General features: G+C 40.1%; 1 protein-coding gene across 16 annotated transcripts in view; it reads left to right on the plus strand.

Annotated features, from left to right (window-relative positions):
* EPB41L2 (erythrocyte membrane protein band 4.1 like 2) overlaps window positions 1-10841 on the plus strand; it is a 204683-nt gene extending 193842 nt beyond the window's left edge. For all 16 annotated transcript variants that reach the window (XM_075339882.1, XM_075339886.1, XM_075339888.1 and 13 more), the window contains one exon: window positions 9585-10841. The gene's annotated coding sequence lies outside the window, so the exon portion shown is untranslated. The remainder of the gene's footprint in view (window positions 1-9584) is intronic.
* The last annotated feature ends 2502 nt before the right edge of the window (window positions 10842-13343 follow it).

A 13343-nucleotide genomic window follows, 5' to 3' on the forward strand; every position in this document is an offset into this window, starting at 1 on the left:
GTGGGCCTTTATGAGCTGTCCCAGGCCAAAGGTGTACATGGAAAACAGCAGGGGTCCAGGATAGGGCTAAGTCTGGCATGCCCAAGGATGAGAGAATCTGTAGTAGAAGGGAATGGTCTACTGTGTCAAAGGCAGATGACAGGTCTAGGAGGAGGAGGACAGAGGAGTGTCGTTTTAGCTTTGGCCGGTAGGTCATTGGTGACTTTAGTTAGAACAGTTTCAGTGGAACGATTCGGTCAGAAGTCAGATTGTAGCCAGTCGAAGTGGGAGCAGGAAGAGAGGTGGGAGGGCAGTTCAAGATGGACATGCTGTTCCAGTCGTTTTGAGGCATAGGGATGAAGGCATATGGGGCCTAAGTTTGACACACAGGAAGGGTCAAGGGAGGGCTTTTTGAGGATGGGTGTGATGGAGGCATGTTTAAAGCATGAGTGTAATATACCAGTTGTTAGTGATAGGTTGAAGAGATGGGTCAGGGTTGGGATGAAAACTGCAGTGAGGTTGGGGAGGAGGTAGGACATTAGCATGTCAAGTAGACAGGTGGTGAGATGTGATCTTGAGAGTAGAAGGGAAAGATGATCTTCTATTATGGAGGAGAAGCTGGATTTGGAGGAAAAGGGCCGAGTAGTTATGATGAGGGGTTGTGGGCAAAAGCTTGCTTTGATGTTGTCAATCTTTGCCTATTTCTTCAAGGAGAAGTCTACAGCTGAGATGGGAGGAGAGGGAGGTGGTGCCGAGAGACTGAGGAGAGAGTAAAGTGTTGAATAGCTCTTAAGGTTGTGATATAGGGAGGATATGAGGGATGAGAAGTAGGTTTGTTTTACTGCAGTAAGTGCAAACTTGAAAGTGCTGAGGGACTGTTTGTATGTGATGAAGTGCTCTGTGGAATGAGACCTTTTCCATCTCCACTCAGAAATCCTGGAAGCCCGTCGCAGTTCTTTAGTCTGGTTTTTGTGTCAAGGTTGCCTGTTGATTGTGCAGGTTGTGGTATGCGTGAGGGGGGCAGTTGATTTGAGAGCTGCAGATATTGTGGTGTTATACAAAGTGGCAGCAGCATCTGCATCCTGTAAAGAAGCAATGTCTACGGGAGGGAGAAGGGACTGAGAAAGTGAGTGTAGATCAAGGTGTTTGAAATTTCTGTGTAGGTATAAATGTTTGTGGAGGGGAGTTGTGTACTTGGAGAAGAAGGGGAACAGAATGTGAGTTTATGGTCAGACAGATGGAGAGGTGAGTTTGAGAGGTTAGATAAGGAACAGAGACAAGTGAAGAGGAAGAGTAACATAGGGTGGTTGAGGAATTGAGGTGAAGGAGCATTTTTCTGACAGGAGAAAACTAACTCCTCCACCATGTTTGTTACTGGGGCGGGGGGTGTGAGAAAGTTGGAAACCACCATAAGAAAGTGCAGCAGGAGAGGCAGTGTTAGAGGGGGTGAGCCAGGTTTCAGTGAGGCAGAAGAAGGAGAGTTCATTAGTGATGAAAAGACCATGGATGTATGAAAGTTTGTTACAGACAGAGCGAGCGTTCCATAGAGCTCCTGTTACAGTGTCTGGGGGAGTCGGGGGCCGGGCCAATGGGTATAAGGTTAGAAAGGTTGCGAAAAGTGACTGTGGGGATGTAGTGAGGAGGACCAGGATTTGGAGAAATATCTCCAGCAGTGAGGAGAAGGAGCGAAAGTGTTAGTAGGTGGGGGCAGGAGAGACCATGAGGTGGCCATGTGTGTCTGGAGACAGAGTTTTTTGTGTTCCCTTTATTTTTTTTTTGAGCAGTGTGTAACTTTTTTTACTTTGCATTTTCCAAAAACATATAGCTTTTCTTTGTTTTTCATAAGGGAAAGCTTAACTTTGTTACTTTTTTCTTAGAATTCTGTCTATACGGGGTTCCATGCTACCATAAACATTTTTCCACCTTTGGATTCTAGATATGCAAATTCAAGGTCCAAATTCTAATAAAAGAAAATACATTAAATGTAAAAAAAAGCATAGCACTGACTCTAGACTGAGGTCTGAACCTCCTATATTTTTTACCACTTTTAGTATGCTTGCTGGGTCGTGTGAAATTCAGAGCAATATCTTGGTAAATGTTCCTATGTTATTGTTAAGTTATAGCCATTTGTGTCTTTCTGATAAATAGCTGTCAGTTTTCCAAAACCCTGACTCAAATTTTAGTAAACCCCTGGTCTGTTTATGACTCTATATTTACTGCCAGTTTAGCTGAACATCCCTGAAAGGGGATTTTTAGATGCTGAACGTAAACAGATATTTTACTGTGCTTAAGCAATTTGTCTGACAGTGAGACATACTAACAATTACAGCTGCGAGTCCTTTACCCAAATTACTGTCTAAGCCTTCATTTGGCAAAGTGTCTGTTATGGTACTTCCCTGACCGTTTGTGCTAATGTTGTCACAATGATGGATTTTTTATTTTATTGAAAAACTAATGGACATGATTGTAAAGTTTTTGCTAGTTTTTAGCCGACATGTCAGACATAGTGCACTAGTAGAGTTAACTATCCACTTTCCAAGAGAAAAACAAAAGAGGTGCTAAAGTCCAATTATTTTATGAAATCATATTGATTTTTAATAAATTGTTAATTAATAAAAAAAAAGTTGTTTTTATTAATTGGACTTGAGCACCTATTTTGTTTTGCTCTTGGAAAGTGGTCAGTGAGTGATATTATGGTGTGGTCCTCCCCTTACGGGGATGGTCAGCATATAGAGGCATATGATGTTCAGTACTGTACCTTGTAGCCCAAACGTCCTGTGATTACTATTTGCAGTCCTGCTCATCATTATTGGCACCCATTAAGTTTAAGTACATAATGTGGAATATCTCCTGAAAAAAATGAATAAAGTGAAACCACTTTTTTTGTATAGCGCACTCGTGTTAAATGTAACACAGCAAATGATAAACAACAATTTAAAACAATGGGAGGGAACAAGTGTTTTAAAAAGCCACATATGTTGAAGACAAAGGAGCTGTCTGAGGACATCAGAACTGCTATTATTAGCAAACTCAGGACTTCCAAAGGGTATAAGGCCATCTCCAAAGACCTTGGTATCCCAGTTTCAACAGTATGCAATGTTATTAAGAAGTTTGCCAAGCATGGAACTGTCAAGAACCACCCTGGGACAAGGGGGGAGAGAGGAAAATTTACAAGAGATATTTTCGAAGGTTGGTGCAAGTGGTGGAACAAACTCTACGTCAAACATCCAAAGACCTGAAGACCAACCTGGAACAGTCTGTGGTCATGGTATCAGCAAGTTCCATACGCCGCACACTAAACCAAGGAGAGCTTTATCGGTGAAAAACAAAGAAGAAACCATTGCTGTAGAAAAGACATAAAAAGGAACAACTAATCTTTGCCAAAAGAGTACCTTAACAAACCACAATCCTTGAAAAATGTTTTGTGGAGGTGAAACAAAAATAGACCTGTTTGGCAATGCAAAGTAAACAGTTTGTTTACATACGGCACAATGAGGCTTATAAGGAAAAGAATACCCTACAAACCATTAAGCTTGGTGGAGGATTCATAATTCTGTGGGGTTGTTTGCTGCATCCGGTATTGGAGGCATTGACCGTATCACAGAAATTGTGAAATCAGAATTCTCAAGAGATTTTAGAGTGAAATGTCCTACCTAGTGTAAGAAAACTTGGTTTGAGTGGTAGATCATGGGTCCTCCAGCAAGACAATAACCCAAAGCACACATGCAAACGTACACAGAAATGGTTGAAAAAGTAAAAATGGACTGTTATAAAATGACCTCAATCCCATTGAAAATCTTTGGGGTGAGCTGAAGTATTCCATTGGGAAAAAGAACCCTACAGATATTCAAGAGCTTGAACAAACTGCAAAGGGAGAGTCGGAGAAAATACCAGCTGAGAATTGCAAGAAGCTTATATATGGCTACAAGAAATGTTTGGAGGCTGTCATCAATGCCAAAGAGCATGCAACCAAGTATTAATTAGGGATGCCTTTATTGCTGCACAGGCTGTTTATTCTGTGTCTCCTTTGAAATTGCGACATGTAAGTTGTCAAACAATGTTTTATTGTTGTTTTACTTTGGACCACTGATTAAAAGTTCCTGAGGGTATAACTTTGGTACATTTCCATTTATTTCTGAAGATATTGTACAGTCTATGAAAAAAAATTAAGGAGTGCTAATAATGGTGAGCAGCACTATATCTATCATTGCAAGATAAAGGCTCTCTAGTGGAACACGGTTTATTTTATTTCTCATCTATACATCACTAATATTAAGGTAACCGTTTCTCATTTTATTCCATGTATGTTGTTAGCACTCGTACACTGATGTACTGTGCCTTGCAAAAGTATTCACCCCACATGAACGTTAACACGTTTCTTTCTTATTTTAAAGTTTGTTAGTCAATACATTGTAGGACCAGCTTTTGCTGCAATTACTGCTACAGATCTTTTGGGGTATGTCTCTACCAGCTTTGCACATCCAGAGGCTAAAAAAATGTGCTCATTTGTCTTTGCAAACGAGCTCTAGCTCAGTGACACCAGATGGAGAGCATCTGTGAACAGCAATTTTTTAAGTCTTGCCACAGATTTTTAATGTGATTTAGGTCTGGAGTTTGACTGGACCATTCAAACACACAAATATGCTTTGATTTAAACCGTTCCATTGTTGCTGTGGCAGTATGTATAAGACGATTGTCCTGGTAGAAGGTGAACCTATGCACTAGTTGCTTGTTTTCCAGCCTCAAACAGGATTTTATTCCAGAGTTGCCCTGTATTTAGTTCCATCCATCTTACCATCAACTCTGACCAGCTTCCCTGTCCTTGCTGAAGAAAAGCATCCTCCAGAATCGTGCTGCCACCACCATGTTTGACGGTGGGAATGCTGTTTTTTTAGGATGACGTGTCACCACCTATAGCATTTTGCATTTCGCCCCAAAATATTCTACGTTGGTCTCATCAAACCAAAGCTACTTGTTCTACATCCTAGCTATGTTTCCTACATGGCTTTTCGTAAACATGACTTATTATGGCTTGCTTTAAAAAATGGCTTTTTACTTGGCACTCTTCCATAAAGGCCAGATTTGTGAAGTATATAACTAAGTTATTGTATGGATATATCAACTTATTGAAGTGTGGATGCTCTGCAGCTCTTCCAGAGTGACCCCGGGCCTCTTGGCTGCCTTTCTAATTATCGCTTTCTGTTCTTGGGCTGTCAGTTTAGGGGGATGGCCATGTTTTGTCAGATTTGCAGTTGTGCCTTACTCCTTTCATTCTTGGGTGATGAATTGAGCAGTACTCGTTAAGATGGTCAGAGATTGGGCTATTTTTTTATAACCTAACCCTGCTTTACTTTTCTCTACAACTTTATCCCAGACTTGTCTTGTGTTTTCCTTTTGTTTTCATGATGCGGTTTGATCCCCAATGTTCTCAAATAAACCTCTGAGGCCTTCACAGAACCACTGTAGTTACACTGAGACTAGATTACACACTGTTGTACTCACTTTATTTATTAGGTGACTTCTGGAGGCAAGTTGTCTCTCAGATTTTTTTTTTTTAATTTTTAAAGGTACCAGACTACTGGGTGCTGAATACAATTTTCACAATCACAATTTTCAGATTTGTGTTTTTTAAATATTTAGAAAACCAACTATCACAAAAATGTTTGCTACCTATTGTTGATTTATCATATAAACTCCCAATAAAATACCTGTTAAGTTTGTGTATGTAGTGTGGAAAAGCTCACAGGGTATGAATACTTTTTCAAGCCACAGTAGGTGAGGGAGCAATATCACAATCATAGGCCTAAAGATAAGTTTGAGAACACTCCCATCTTTAAAACTTGTCTTGCTACTGCAATTCACCCATTCCTTTTATCACCTTTACCCCCGGGCAATTTTCCGTTTTTCATTTTTGTGTCTCCCCCCCCCCACCCCCCCCCCCCCCTTTGCTTCTGAGAGCCATAACTTTTTTTGTTTTCCATCAATATTGCCATATAAGGGCTTGTCTTCTGCGGGACAAGTTGTACTTTTTAATGACGCCATTCATGTTACCAAATAGTGTACGGAAAAACAATTCCAAATGGGGGGAAATTGTGATGAAAAGTGAAATTCTACAATGGTTTTTGTTTACCATGTTCACTATATGGTAAAACTGACGTGGTGAAAAAAATATTTAGAAGTCTGTGCAAAAAAAGAATTGCACTTTTGTTGCCATTTTCTGAGACTTACAGCGTTCTCATTTTTCGGGATCTAGGGCTCAGTGATGACTTTATTTTTTGCGTGTTGTGCTGATGTTTTTAATTATACCATTTTTGTGTAGATGCAATGTTTTGATTGCCTGTTATTGCATTTTAATGCAGTGTTTCCTGTAAGGAAACACCAGGTGCACCTATTTGTTATGTATCAAAAACATAGGGTGTCACATCATGCAGAGAAGGGATATGCAAGAAGGGGAGAAGAAAGACTCTGCATATTATGATGTGCACACCAAATTTTAAAAAAATGATGAACAACTATTGAATTCCAAGGACAGACACTTTAAAAACAAAATTTAACATGCAGCGCAAACACCACTGTACACCAAGATATAATCCATTGTGCACTATGCATATGATAAGGTCCAATATTATAGGCATAGTGCACAATTGATATCTTGGTGTACAGTGGTGTTTGCTCTCCATGTTAATTTTAATTGTTTTTAAAGTGTCTATCCTTAGAATTTAATAAAGAAGTTCAGGATTTTTTAAAAATTAGGTGCGCACATCATAATATGCAGGGTCTTTTTCTTCTCCCCTTTAATGCATTGTTGTGGCGACCAAAAAAAAAACCCCGTAATATTTGCTTTTGGAATATTTTTCTGGCTACTCTGTGTACCGATCAAATTAATTGATTTGATCTCCTTTCTACCCGCGCCTGTTAGCCACACATGTCTGCTGATCAGATTAACAGACATGCACGCAGGGATTACTGCATACTCCCCAGAGGAGCCTGCTGTAACCACAGGGACACGACCAATGACGTACTATTATGTCATTGGTCATAGAAGGGTTAATGGAAGTCTGTCTCCCAAGTTTTTGCTACTGCATCTGACAGCAGCATAATGTAGGAATGTACTGCTTCCACCAATGTATCACTTTCTCTACTGGGTGGAGCTGTTGTGACACAATCAATGTACCTAGATGTAGTAGAGTTCAGAATGCTAACGCCGCCCACACTACAGCTTTGCATGTACATTGCCTGCAGTGAGCTGCTTCTTAGGTGAGGGGGTAGGTCGGACAATTCCTCCAGTGCGCTGTTGTCCTGTCTGTTTTATCACCAGAAGATAATCACTACCATTGTGTGGAAACATTACACAGCCTAATAAATGACACATCTCTGAATTCCGTGTTTTAAGCTGGGTTTACACACTGCAACATCGCAAAGGACATCGCTGTAACGTCACCGGTTTTGTGACATAACAGCGACCTCCCTAAGTCTCTGCTAAGTCTCTGGTGAGCTGTCAAACAGGCAAACCTGGCCAACAACTCAACAGCGATCCGGACCTGCAGAGCGACCTAGCTGGTTGTTGGGGGCGTTGATAAGCAGCCTTTTGAAAGGGAAGTTGCAAACAAAGTCGCTGCAAAGTCTTTCACACACTGAAACTTTCCAGCGATGCTTGCTGCACAGCGGGAAACAAAGGACCTAGGAATGGTCCTGAACGATTTGTAACGATTACAACTTCACAGCAGGGGCCGGGTCACTGATAGGTTTCACACACTGCAACATCGCAAACAACATCGCTATTGCGTCACAAAACCGGTGACGTTACAGTGATGTCGTTTGAGATGTTGCAGTGTGTAAACCCAGCTTTAACCTGTGCATCATGCGGTCTTCAGATTACATAGCAAAGCAGTGGTGACAGATTCCCTTTAATAGCCTAAGTAGCTCTTCACTGTATCTGTTCTAGTTCAGCGATGTCGTTCTTATACAAGGAGCCCAAAATTGTACACAGTACTGTGTGGTCGCACTAGTGCCTTTTCTAAAGGCAAAACTATGTTCTTGTCATGAACATCTATGCCTCTTTTCATGCATTTTATGGTTTTATTTGCGTTGTCAGCAGTTGCTTGGCACTGTTATTTAAAGTTCAGTTTGTCGTCTACCCATACACCCAAGTAGTTTTCACAGACCATTTTAACCAGTGTTCCACAATTTAGTACATATATGTATTAAATTGTGGAACACTGGTTAAAATGGTCTGTGAAAACTACTTCATTTCATTTGTACAATTTTACAATTATCTACATTGAACTTCAATTGCAAATTCTCAGCCCAAGCCTTTAGCTTACATTAATTATCCCGTTTGTGTTGATTACCCTGCAGAGTTTTATGCACGCTACATGGTCATTAATATGTTAAAAAGAGGACCCAATACTGACTAATATGCTACCCCACTGTTAACTGTGACCCAATCCAAATATTTTCCATTAATAATTAGTCTTTCTTATTATTGAGCCAGTTGTTAAACCATTTACACATGTTTCCCCCTATTGCCATTTCTCTCACTTTATGTACTAACCTTTTTTTTTTTGCACTGCATAAAACCGTTTCTAAATGTAGAGGCAAAGACTGATTTGCTTTGTACATTACTGCACAGCTCTGTATAACCAAACCCACACAACTGATACGATTATACTACTATCCAGAATAGTAATAGAATTTTAAAGATGTCATTGTAAATTATTAATTAAATACAAAGTTGTAAAATAGTGCATTCTGTCTGTGTAGGAATGGTGCAATACTGGCTTGTTCCACCTGCTACATCCTGGGATAGGTGTTTACAAGCCAAGTGCAGCAGCATCCACCGCAGATGACGCCAAAGCCACCGCACGTCTCATGTACTGGGTGTTATTGGAGCTGGCTTGTAATGACTGACTGTGGGGCAGCATGTCACTGTGTTAGTGTTACTGCCCTGTTCTTCTCGACACTGAGTGTCACTAGCATAGCACATTAGGGCAGTAATTTGCATCCAATATTGCTTTACTGGATTGGTCATAATGTGAGGTAAGCAAAGAGGATACTTACCCAGTGCATATATACAAATGAATGAAGCTGAACGTTATATAGCCATTTAGTAAAGTTTATTGTAAACCAGAAAAATTCTGAAATCCCAGCTCATTTGTTCAATCTGTTGTTTTCTCAGCCTATGGAGACCTTCATAATCCCATTATTTCTGTATCTTGCTTCTGTTCAGTATACTCAGCCCCTCGGGCTATAAAGGGAATTTTTTCATGTACGCTGGCTCCTCTAATTGTAACCTCCGGGGGGTTAAGATAATATCCTTTGCTAGGATCTTTGAATTAAGTTTTATATTTTATGCAATGTCTTTTCCTCAACAAACGTATTAACTATGCAACTTTGTAGGATTTATATGTGTGTTGTTTGTCCGTGAGTGGTCCTTATCCTTAATGTACCGTATATGTAATACAATATCTGGTGGTGGTGCTATGCAGGAAATCGATGCGCGTACTATCATGCTTTGGACCAGTTCTAGATTTTTTACTATGAATATGATGTTCTCTGCTATTTTGTACATTGCTAATTTCTTGTATGTTTCTTTATCTTTCCAGAGTAAAGTCTATGAAGATTACAATATGAAGGAATTTCAGCCACACAACTTTGTCCTGCTGCTAACGTTACAATTGATCTGACCAGGCTCAGCAAGCATGACGGGACACCTGAAGGTTATGATGCCAACGTACAACCTCAGCTTACCACCTGACTTGCTCTTTTCACTCCTTTCTGCTTGTTTAATTTTTATAACCACTTCCTAACATTCATAGCTTTATAGTAAGAGTTTTGTTTGCACAACTACTTTCTATTTTTGTAATTCTTGGTTGTATGTTTGTGAACAAATAACCTTTTAAAGATGAAACAAAACAGACCTCTAATCCGAGGATGCCGAAATCTGTGTAACTAATGTAGTTTCCCACTTTTTTTTTTGTATATTATTTTTTTTTTTTTTTTTTTTAACTATTGTCTTAATGGAAGCCTCTTTGTGAGGTCATTTGCATATTTACAAAATATTCAGGTGAATTAAATGTTTAGAGAACAACCTTTTTTGTACATGTTTCTTACAGTTTCCAATCCACTTTCACATTCATTGGTGTTTGTTTTTTTTCTATCAGCACTTGTGTTTTAAGGGTTTCAAAGATGACAAAAAAAGAGGGAGATATCAGTCACAATACGGCTTTTTTAAACCTCGTTTTGAGAACTTCTTCTTGACTATTTTATACGTATCTGAGGTTTTTATTGCTGCATGGTAGGGAGTAGGCCAGCAAAGGGGAATTCAGCCAGCTAGATATCGTCCATTTAATTCTGTCCAGCTAGCAACAAACACTGCCTCTCCCTTTTTGGAGAAAGACAACTTAGACACAAACATTCCAGGACAGGTGATACATAGGTACCATCTGTCACTTTGGGGGTAAACGTTTGGCAGCTTAAAGCTATATTGTGCTGTTTTGTTAATGTGTCCATATTAGACCCTTGTTATTGAATTCACCTAAGTAAAACACTTTGCTGTCGTCTATGTGTACATGGTAGAGTTGTCAGAAGCATAGTCACACTGATGTATGTTTTCAATGCTTTGTAATGATTTATACAGGTTATGGCATGCAGGAAGATACCATGCTTTCTGAATTAGCCACTGACTACACCCACCTTGGTTACCACTAGCAAAACGTGTTTTGAGTTTGTCTCTCGTCTTGATTTACAGTTGACCGTGTATAGTTAAAATGCCAAATTAGATTTATAGCAGCTTCAAGTTGTATTAAGAATATTTTGCTTTCTGTAATACTGTTAAAATAAAGTTTGTTTATTCTATTGAAGACTTGTACGTGTTTCTCTTCTTGGCAAATATTTCCAACGCTGATAAAAAAATGAACTATACTTCCATACATATTGGGGTGGATTTACAGATGGCAGAGATTTTGGCAACTCTCCCATTTATTTGATGAAAAGTTGCAAAGCTCATCTGCTTGCTGCCAAAACAACCCCCTTCAAATAACGAATCCCAAACATAATCTCGTTCTTACACTCAGACAAATCGCTCACATCACCACTCTCATAACCAGCACCTGACAATAGGGAATTTAGTGTAAGGTCTGAATACGATCCCCAGTGCCTGGACTTCATGCAGTTTTCCTCGCCAGAATTTACAGCCTGATAAATGCTGACTTATTCTTATAAAGCTGTAAGTTTGGATCAAAAGACCAGCAGTCAGTCCATACCGTAAAATATGGCAGTCTGACCACTGTCTACAAGTGCACTACCCACATAACTGAACATCTCTCACCGGGTACGGAAACAATTTACAGGTACAAGGATGATCATTATTTATTTTTTTTAAAAAATGCAATTTGTGAAGAAGTTTTCCCCACTTTTCTCGTGTAAAATGCCTTCAAATGTTGCAAGATGATGCTTAGTCCAGATGGGGTGTGGCAAAGCCCACCCAAAAAATTCACTAAGAGTTGTGGCATACCTGGCTTACATCATAACTGCTGTCAGTCCGGCGCCTCCTCCGTTTTGTCCAATCGCCATCATCCTTTTTCTGAGGCCCATGTGGGGTGGCACGTCCTACGTCATCCACACAGGCTGGCATTGTGGTCCTGCTCAGCCGCACTTTGATCTACTCTGCTGAGGGCAGATCCAAGTATAGTAGTGTGCATGCGCGGGGCTGTCTTTGCACACTCCTCGCACCTGCGCATTGCAGTACTTTGATGCTGACCTGTGTGGATGACGTAGGACGCGTCATCCTCATGGGCCTCAGAAGGGAGGAGGATGACGATCTGACAAAATGGTGGAGGCACTGGACCAACAGCAGCGTCACCCATCGGACCGGATCGCCACTTTAGGTGAGTATTATAAAGGTGTTTGGTTTTTTACGTTATATACAGCATTCTGAAATGCTGTGTATATGGGCTCATGATGGCCACAGCTCATAAGGGAAAAATCTGGTGACATTTTCCCTTTAATACCTCATTTACAGCAGTTTAGCATCCTGTATATAAGTTTCCAAAGCCCTCTGCATATCCTAAGTAAAAATCGGTTATAATCCTCCTCATACGGTGTGGTCTTGGCAGATTGTCGTTGCTGGTATTACTCAGTGCCTACTCCATCCGTGCAATTGCTTCCTCCTGCCCTGCTTCATGTGGACGAAGGTTCCTAAATCACTTACGCGCCACCGCAATCTTACTCCTGCATACATTTGCTCTGTCCTCTGCCGACCATGGCTACAGTGCCTTGTGAAAGCATTCACCCCATTGGCTTTTACCTATTTTGTTACATTCCAACCTGAGTTTAACCCCTTCACCCCCGGCCACTAAAACACCCTAATGACCGGGCCATTTTTTGCAATTCTGACCAGTGTCACTTTGACAGGTTATACTCTGGAACGCTTCAACGGATCCTGGCGATTCTGAGATTGTGTTTTCGTGACCTATTGTATTTCATGTCAGTGGTAAATTTAGGCCAATATTTTTTGCGTTTATTTGTGAAAATTTAGGAAATTTTGCGAAAATTTCGCAATTTTCAAACTTTGAAAATTTATGCCCATAAATCTGAGTTATGTCACACAAAATAGATACTAAACAAAATTTCACACATTTCTACTTTTACATCAGCGCAATTTTCGAAACAAAATTTTTTTTCGTTAGGAAGTTTGAAGGGGTCAAAGTTCATCAGCAATTTCTCATTTTTCCAACAAAATGTACAAAATTTTTTTTAGGGACCACATCACATTTGAAGTGACTTTGAGAGGCCGAGTTGACCGAAAATACCCAAAAGTGACCCCATTCTAAAAACTGCACCCCTCACACTGCTCAAAACCACATCCAAAAAGTTTATTAACCCTTTAGGTGCTTCACAGGAACCAAAGCAATGTGGAAGGAAAAAATGAAAATTTTACTTTTTAACACAAATGTTACTTTAGCCATAAAATTTTAATTTTCACAAGGGAGAAAAGAGAAAGTGCACCATACAATTTATTGTGCATTTTCTCCTGAGTACGCTGATACTCCATATGTGGTAAAAATCAATTGTTTGGGCGCACGGCAGAGCTCGGAAGGGAAGCAGCGCCATTTTAATTTTTGAGTGCAAAATTAGCTGGACTCATTAGCGGACGCCATGTCGGGTTTGAAGACCCCCTGTGGTGCCTAAACAATGGAGCTCCCCCACAAGTGACCCCATTTTGGAAACTAGAGCCCTCAAATAATTTTTCTAGATGTTTGGTGAGCACTTTGAACACCTAGGGGCTTCACAGAAGTTTATAACGTTGAGCCGTGAAAAGAAAAAAAATTTTTTTTTACCAGAAAACTGTTGCTTCAACTAGG

This window comes from Anomaloglossus baeobatrachus, chromosome 3, assembly GCF_048569485.1.
Source record: "Anomaloglossus baeobatrachus isolate aAnoBae1 chromosome 3, aAnoBae1.hap1, whole genome shotgun sequence".
Taxonomy (NCBI): domain Eukaryota; kingdom Metazoa; phylum Chordata; class Amphibia; order Anura; family Aromobatidae; genus Anomaloglossus; species Anomaloglossus baeobatrachus.